Source organism: Castanea sativa, chromosome 10, assembly GCF_040712315.1.
Source record: "Castanea sativa cultivar Marrone di Chiusa Pesio chromosome 10, ASM4071231v1".
NCBI classification, from domain to species: domain Eukaryota; kingdom Viridiplantae; phylum Streptophyta; class Magnoliopsida; order Fagales; family Fagaceae; genus Castanea; species Castanea sativa.
This window is the reverse complement of record NC_134022.1, coordinates 40,297,994-40,306,788: the sequence shown is the minus strand read 5'-3', so window position 1 is coordinate 40,306,788 and position 8,795 is coordinate 40,297,994. Positions and strand designations below refer to the sequence as shown.

Genomic DNA, 8,795 nt, shown 5'->3' with positions numbered 1-8,795 from the left:
TCATACACAAACATGTTCCTTTCACGGACCCCTGCTAATTGTCTAACAGGACAAACAGGACATGCATGATATTAAAAAGTTTATTTTAGAAAGTTAACTTTTATATATATATATATATATTTATATATATATATATATATATATATATATATATATATATATATATATATATATAAATGTATTACTATATTTTATTGTTCGTATGAATGAGCTTTGTTAATTCCAAATCACACCAAATTAGTATTAGGACTTTTGTTATCGTACAACACTACAAAATTAATTCAAACACGAACATGATCCAATAATTGTTTTTAGTGTTTTTGCAGACACCCAAAAAGAAAAACCAAAAATTTCAACCTGCCTTTATCATTCAACTCACGTAGGTGCAATTTTTAGTGGACTTTTTCCATAACTAACTTTTGCATAATTTTATTACTTTGCCCAAGGCATAATTTTAGTATCCATGCATACACACAGAATTACATACTAATAACAAAATAAATTACAAGACATGCATGATATTGATATCCCCAATACATTGCACGCACAAACCAAATTAAGTAAGCAGTTGCATAATTCTACCCAATTAATTAAACAAGACATCACATCCCGAATAGAAGGAATACATATAAATTCTAACCACACTGCACACACCAATGCAAAAAGTTGCATCTGTGTATGCATATATATGCTTATAAAGCTAGTATTTATATTCATTTGGGAACTTCAAAGGTAGAAATCCGCGTCGAAGACTTGCTTGCCAAACTTTTTCCATGTTGGACATTGTGTTACCACACTCGTGCTCATTCCATCCTTCTAATGCATGCACTATCCCAGCTATACGCCATGCACTCATCACCCTTCTTGGTAACCAGTTCTGTGGTCACATTTAAAGGCTCACATAAACAAATGAGTAATATTAAAAAAAAAATTGAGGTACAATGCTACAGTTATTTCTTAATTTCAGTACCTAGCTTTCATAAACTAAGTAGTAGTCTGCCATGCAATGCACGGATTAATAAAAAATTTTATGTAAAAGAAAAACTATTTTATAAATTATCATCCCTAGAAACTTTACTAGAGGCTTAGTTTGAATTATTGAGATACAAACATACCAAGTAACTTGACATAAGAATGGTATGTTATACGTTTTGTTATATTAATTTAGTAAAATTAAAAAATTATGATAAATCATTAAAAAAATTAAAATATTATATATATATATATATATGTATATATATATATATATGTGTATGTGTGTGTGTGTGTGTGTATGTTTCTTTCTTTCTTTCAATTTCTAGTACTTGTACACTTGTACGTAGTAGAATCTGGGTTGGATTATAATTAAAAAATTTGTGACTTAGTTAATAAATTACTACCTAGAGTGAACTTTCCTAAAAATTAATAAGATAAAATATTTTGAATAATTTTAAATAATTTTAAATAATTTAATATAAAGCCAATTTTTTATGAGAGAAAGTATACATTAAATTTTATTTCAAATTTGTAGAAATTTTTTGTAATAAAATGTAATTGGAGTATAATTTTAAATATCTTGAAATTGATGTAAAAACGTTTTACCTAAAGCAAGCTATATTAACAATTAATAAGATAATCTATTTTAATAAAATGAGAATGAAGCCATTTATTGCAAAAAGAAAATTGCTATTTGATGCAACAACAGCTTTTAGGACTTAACTTTTATTATATAGTAAATGATTTTTTTTAAAACAAAAAAAAATTATTATGTTATTGATGTAACACTAATGATACTTATTATCACATTAATTTGTGAACGTTTTGTAATAAAATTAATAATAACTTTTAGTATCATTCTCATTTGAAAAAGACTGAAAAATTAAACATAAGAGTGCCACCATAACATTTTAAAGGGAGGGAGGTGATTGATGCTTAACACAAAATCTCATTAAGTGTAATACTACGAACCTCACAAGAATGGACATTCTCAAGAGAAGTGGGAATCAATATTGCTGGCGTGCTATGGTACAAACAGTCTTTTCGTAATTTCTTTGGTGGAAATTGTGATTAGGGAATAAATAATGTTCCCTTAACCACTTTCAACTGTTCTTCTTTAGTCAATCCATCTCCCACTAACCATATCTGTAAAAATTTATAGTAATATTTTTGTTGTTAAAAATTTAATCTTCGTCTGGCTAGATGTTAGAATTTTCAGGTGTTGAAAAGAAATGGTGTCAATTAATAATATATAAGTCTGTGAATACTAATTTAAATATTTAGTAAGAACAAATATGATATGTACTTGAGGTTGAGATAATAGAGGAAAAGTATTTTATGGTTTACCTTTTGACTGTTACTTTTTGAAAGGATCAAACTACTCTCTGAGTTCATGTCCAACGATTTGTTAAGCTTCATGTGTTCATCCTCATGTAATGTAGATACCTAAAATGAGGAGCTCAACTCATGTGAGAAGATTAAAAAAGTGATAATAATTTACCTTTTTACTGGCCCATTTATTAATTCCGAAATTAATTGAAGCTATTTCATATTTGAGCTTTTCTTAAAGTTTAAAATTGGTTATAAAGTATAAACTGACTACACCACCAGTGCATGAATGGTAACACTAAATAGCATGATGCAGTTTATTAATGAAAGCCTTCATGAACTTATTATGACATGGATCTGAGAGGTATACACAATACACATACTTGGATGCCTCGTTTGCATAAATTAACTGCAATTGCACAAGCAACCTTAGTGATTTTGCCTCGGGTTGTCCCTTTGGGAATGTTGTTTAGCACAATGGCAGCTGCGAGGTTACTTCCATCCACCACCTTTATTTTCAGTTGAGGATTCCTCTTGACATAGAGTTCGCCATATCCGTTCAGTTCCTCCCCCTGCAAAACCTTTGATGTATTGTGAGAGAGAAAGAGAGAGAGAGAGAGAGAGAGAGAAAGAGAGAGCGAGCTAGAGTACCAACTTATCGTTTTTAAAACAACAAAGTTTTAAACCACCAGTATTTCATTGAGGATAGTCCCACTTTTTTTTTGGGGGGGTGCTTGGAATCTGGTTTATATTTTTTTAGTTTATGTTTAAAATTTTAGAGTCCCTCTATCTTTTTATTTATTTTTTTAGAGGTATAACTATATTTATCAACTTCAAACAAATAAGCAAATCAAATTTCAGCAAAAAATTACATGCACATTAAAAAATTGGTAAAAGTTTTTATTCTTAAAATTTTAATCATAGTTGTCTCTCAGTGCACCACCAAATGGCATAAAGTATAAACCCATTAATGGACATAAATAAAAAGAAAAAAAAGTTTAAAATGTTGTCAGGTTCTAAGACCTTAAGGTGTTTGGCAAATCATAATAAAAATATTGAGTCTAGGTTTAGACTTGCTCAAAGTATGTTTTTATTGTAAAATTGGAATCGAGTGAATGCAGAAGTTAGTGGACAAATTCTGCAAGACTCGATCGATCGAAAATTAGATTCAATCAATCGAGAATTGTGTAGATTGTTTTTTCTGCAGAATTTCCAACTCAGCCCAAGCTCGTTTGCACGTATAGGGTTTTATGTTTTACTTCTCAATAAAAAAGAAAAACTCTAACTACGTTTTAGAAACTTTTGATGTACTGTATGTTTGAATCTCTTGTGAGATCTAGAGGTGTTTACCTTCATACACACTTAGAGTTATCAAGATTGATATCAAGAGCATGGTGATTGCTTCAGTTGCTACATAAAGAACTTAACGAAGATCTGAAATTTTTGAGTGGGGTCTCAAAGTCACAAGTAGGAGAATTTGTAGTTGCTATGGATCAAGAGAAAGAAGTAGTTCGTGGATTCGGAGCTGTCACGTGGTCATGATAGTAAATTTTCTACTCGAGGTAGCAATAAGATGTTAGTGGTCTAAGTTTTATTGTATAAACTTCAATTCTTTTATAATGGATCTGTTTTACCTTGAGGATAGTTAAGTTAAATCATTCTCAAGTTTTTTACCGGTTTGGTTTTCCTGGGTCATCAGATCTTTGTGTTCTTTATATTTTTCCGCATTATATTTATGTTACACCTATTGGTTTAACCTAGTGTTAATTAACAAACTTGTAAATCAACTTGGCTTAATATTAGGTTAATTATATTGTGTTAAGGGGTTATTTGGTTCTCACTTTGCAAGTATACTTCAAAAAAATTTCGATAAGCGATTGCCAATATCGTGGATGAGAAATTTAACATAATTAAAGGAATTCATGAAACTAAGCCACCATGAAGTCTACGAGGTAACATGAATTCCATTAGCCACGTCAGCATATTACCAATATCAATAATGACATTCTTAAAGCAAATTTGAAAGTATATAGACTAAAGTAAAACAATTAAAAATATAAAGATAATTTTGAAACAAAAGTTAAAGGATAAATACTAGATATACAATTTAACAAAAGAAAGGAAAAAAAAAAGAAGAAGAGTGAATTACAATTAAAAGAAAAAAACAAAAACAAAAACTGAGTTAACTGACACTTGCCTGGTTCAAGAGACCTAGACTAAACACTTCAACGCCTTTTTTCTCTGCTTCAAGTATGGCTTGTTCTATCACATGATTGATAGAGTCATTATGCCCTTGTAAGAAGTACTGTGACAATAGTAGATGAATAAGTAAGCAAAATATTATATTTGATTTGAATATATACGCTTCCAACAAATTTTATGAACAATGACGAAAATGTTTGTCGAAGTTGTTGAAGAAAGATCTTTCAAAACTACATATTAAATTAAGAACTAGTGGTGAGAAATTTTCTTACTTGATCACTATATTTCGGGATGACCCAAGTTTGCAAGCTGAGAATATTGAAACGATTCCTCTCAACCACAAATGTACGACCATAAATCAAGGTTAACATTGTAGACAATAATGTTATAGGCCACATTATCCACATGTAACATTTGAAGGTGTGAGGGCTAGAGGCCAAGGAAGAAAGTCCAAGCCTTAGATGATAGATTGAGTCTAGTGTTGTGAGATGTGTTAAATGCACTACATGGGGCACTTCTTCCTCTTTGTTGAGAGAAGTTTCATATAGTGGATCAGTGGATTTGTCCATGGTACCATAGATATAATCATAGAACGGCATGAAAAGCGAGTAGTTAGTTTGAAATTGTGTATGATGCAGAGAGTGAAACCTGGGTGAAAAAAAAGAAAATGTTAGAATATTTATTAAAATGATTAAGTTCATTTGTGATTTTTAATAGAGAAATGGTTATTATGCACACACCTACTTGTTTTTAACTAAAATGGCGATTTTAATTAAAAACAAAGTTTGTTTGTGTAGAAGATAGGGGTTTTGACTTACGTAGGAGTGTACATGAGATACTTGAGTGGAGGAAAGAAGGAGAACAACCACTTTGGAATAAATTCAAAATTACAGTGACCCATGTTGTTCATGAAATCAACATAGGTAATATATCCGAATAGAGTACCCAAAGAACTAGTTCCCGTCAAGACCGTTGTTAACGATGTTATGGACAATAGCATAAAGTATACCATGTGCTCAGCAAATGGATGAATGACAGCTGCCATAAAAAGATATTACGTAATATAAGAAAGAGATTAAATTCTTTAAGGATGTGATGCGTAAAACCCAAGTTTTACCCCTCCAATTCTAACATATCACATTATCATGCATATTACATATTATATAATATACACAACCACACTCAATCAATTATAATATTCATTTAAAAATCTAACTTAATTGTGAGTTTATTAAAATTTTATTGTATGTGATAGGATATATTGAGTTAAGTAAAAAACTAATATGACAATTTCTTGTTAAATGATATAAAATATTTAGATAGTATAAAATATGAGTTTTATACCTCTTCCTTACCAAATTCGAATTCTATAAAAATAGCATTGCTGATAAAATTATGCGTGTAGTTTACTTAGATATGGCAAATGGTTCGAGTGGATCGAATTCAAGTTAGACCCATTTAGGTTTGTATTAAATTAGGTTTGGATCAGAAACTTATTGGACTAGTTTAATTTATTATCGGACCCCTTTCTAGTTGAAAATCTATAATTTAATTTATTATTGATGTGAAATCTATAATTTAATTATATTACTTATATATTCATTTTATGAAAACAATAAGTTATTCATGTGGAATCTATAACTTGTTATATACAGAGAATTTATATCTAGTAGTGTATTTATTCATGATAAAAAATATTTAGTGTATTTTTGTTGTCAGTATTATGTAATAAAATTCACTGGCTTGTGAGAAGTGATAATGTAACAAAGAGCACAATAATAGGCCAAGTTAGAATATTGGTATCTAAACTTTAGTCTATGAGTGATTTTAGTCCATCCGTAAAATCTAAATTTATAATTTAGTCCCTAACAAATTAACTTAAAAAATACTTCATATTTATTAGATACTAAAAACGATTGTTTAAAGTTCAACTACTCAAAATCATGAAGTACAGGACCAACAATAATTTTTTGTCCTAAAATAATATGATAGGGCTTACATGTAATAGGCTCTGTGACAATTGAGGAATGGTGGTGAGAATGATAGCGAGAGTAAAGGTAATGGTGGTGCAATGCTCGGTGAAACCAGTAGTAGAGGAATTCCACGAGACCCACATGAAGTAAAATTGTTATAATTACTCCATCTGTTCTCCAAATAGGAAAGTGTGAAGCCCCAGGCAACGTGCTGTTGAGTAAGTAGTATATGATTCCATTGAAGATTATTTGGTCATCCCTAAGTTTGATATAAAAAGAAAGAAATGTCACGTAAGAAAAAAAATTTATATCATCTTAGCTTTTGTGCAAATATGTTGCTCACACCAATGCGTATATATGGGAGAAAATTGGCATTTGCCCCTTTCGTCAAAACTTTTCAGCAAAATGCCTCATATTTGAAACTATTTAAAGAAATGTTCCTGTCTTAAAAAATAATAATAATTTCTAGAATTTGAGTTCCATGTGAAGTACTTGAGTTCATGAAACTCGAGTTCCAAAAAAAAAAAAATTTCTAAGTCCACGTTCGATATAACTCGATGTTACAAAAATCGAGTTATACATTTGAAACTCAATTTTTAGAAAATTGAGTTTCAAAACAGGGACATTTTCTTAATTAGCTTCAAATATAGGGCATTTTGCTAGAAAGTTTGTGAGAAATGGATAAAAGCTTATTTTGGCTCATATATATGTATATATATACTGACCAATTTTGCTCTCTGTCGACTTGTTCAAATTGAAGACTCTTGTCAACAAGTAGGTTGTTGCCTTTTGCATTTCGGTAACGAGAAATACTAATCCATATCTGGTTGTGAAGCACCCTCCATAATAGAAATGGGAGTATGAGAAAGTTGGAAAGGTCCCTTTCACTTTCTTCCTAGACTAGGAATGAGTATATGCTGTGTACCACCCATGGAGCCAATACCAAATACTTCAATTGAATGAAAGGATGAGAAGTTAGTATACGAAATGAAAACCATTTATATTTTTGAGCTGGATATCATCTTAAGGATAAAACTTATGTATTGTACATTTAGTTTTTCAATTAAATTAAAATAAATAACTTCAATGAATTTAATCATCCTCATAAAAGATAATGTAGTTTATACTTTATTAGTCAATACAGTCACATTTTGAAAATATAATATATTGCACTAAGGAGTTGTATCTAAGTTTTGTGTATGTCTTAATTAAGAAGGTTTTTTTTTTTTTTTTTTTTGGAGAGACAATTAAGAAGGTTTCAACAACACAATAACAATTGTAAAGAAGATAATACATAATTACAAAAAGAGTAATATAAGTCAGTAAATAATAAATATAAATAAATTTCAAGCACATACTCATATTATATTAATGGAAAAATATATGTACATATATTTTCAGTGTAATAGACCTTGTGAGTGGTCTCGATCAAAATCTAATACAAATGGGTGAAAAATTTTAAGTTATACTACTTCTAAAGGTTTAAGTTAAGCCTAGTCCTAACATTAAAATAAAAGATTAATAAGATAAAATTTTGAGTTGTGGTTAAAATTTTTTCTGCATGGGTAGTCATCCAGCCTTTATAGAGAAAAGGACCACAAAAGGTTTGAAAAGCCGGATACAGATTACATAACTTGCATCTTGACCCACTGCCTGTATGTTAACAACAATCCACAAGAAACAATTTTTCGAAAATTTTGCTAGAAAGAGGAACCCTAGAGAGAGAGAGAGGGATATAATCCGGACTTGTTCACGATGTGGACCAATTAAATAATCTAGTGTTTAAACATATAGTTACTATACAATTCACGCAAAAAATGACCACCAAGTTACATACAGTGCTTGTAGGGGGTGTGTGTTCAAGTGAGAGAAATAGTAAGTTTAGATAAAAACACCACCTTAAAGCTTCCAAGAGGCTTCCATGGCCAATCAGTGAGAATTCCTGGATTAGAAGCCATATTTTCTATACTGTTTCCCTTAAGCATTCTGCCTCGGGAAGCCTCATATTTATATGCTATTAGAGTAATGCTACACGAAAATTTTCAGATTATTATTATTATTATTAACTAACGTACATCACTTATTATTATTATTATTATCAACTAACGTACATCACTTTTATGTAGATATATGTCTTATGTCATTTTTATTAATAACAATTATAACATGCAAGCTAAGCAAAAGAGCAACGTATTTAGCAAATTTCTATCCTATTTCAGCTACTTTCCAGATTGTACTGACTAACAATAAAATTCAAGTACTTGAATACTAAATAGTACTCTTCGATCTAGTGGAGCACTGTAAAAAGTAAAAATA

The 8,795-nt window shown here is 30.0% G+C and overlaps 1 pseudogene; it reads right to left on the bottom strand.

The window, feature by feature from the left end:
- Window positions 1-467: 467 nt before the first annotated feature.
- LOC142613863 (very-long-chain aldehyde decarbonylase CER1-like) lies at window positions 468-8,437 on the bottom strand (annotated as a pseudogene).
- Between the last annotated feature and the right edge of the window lie 358 nt (window positions 8,438-8,795).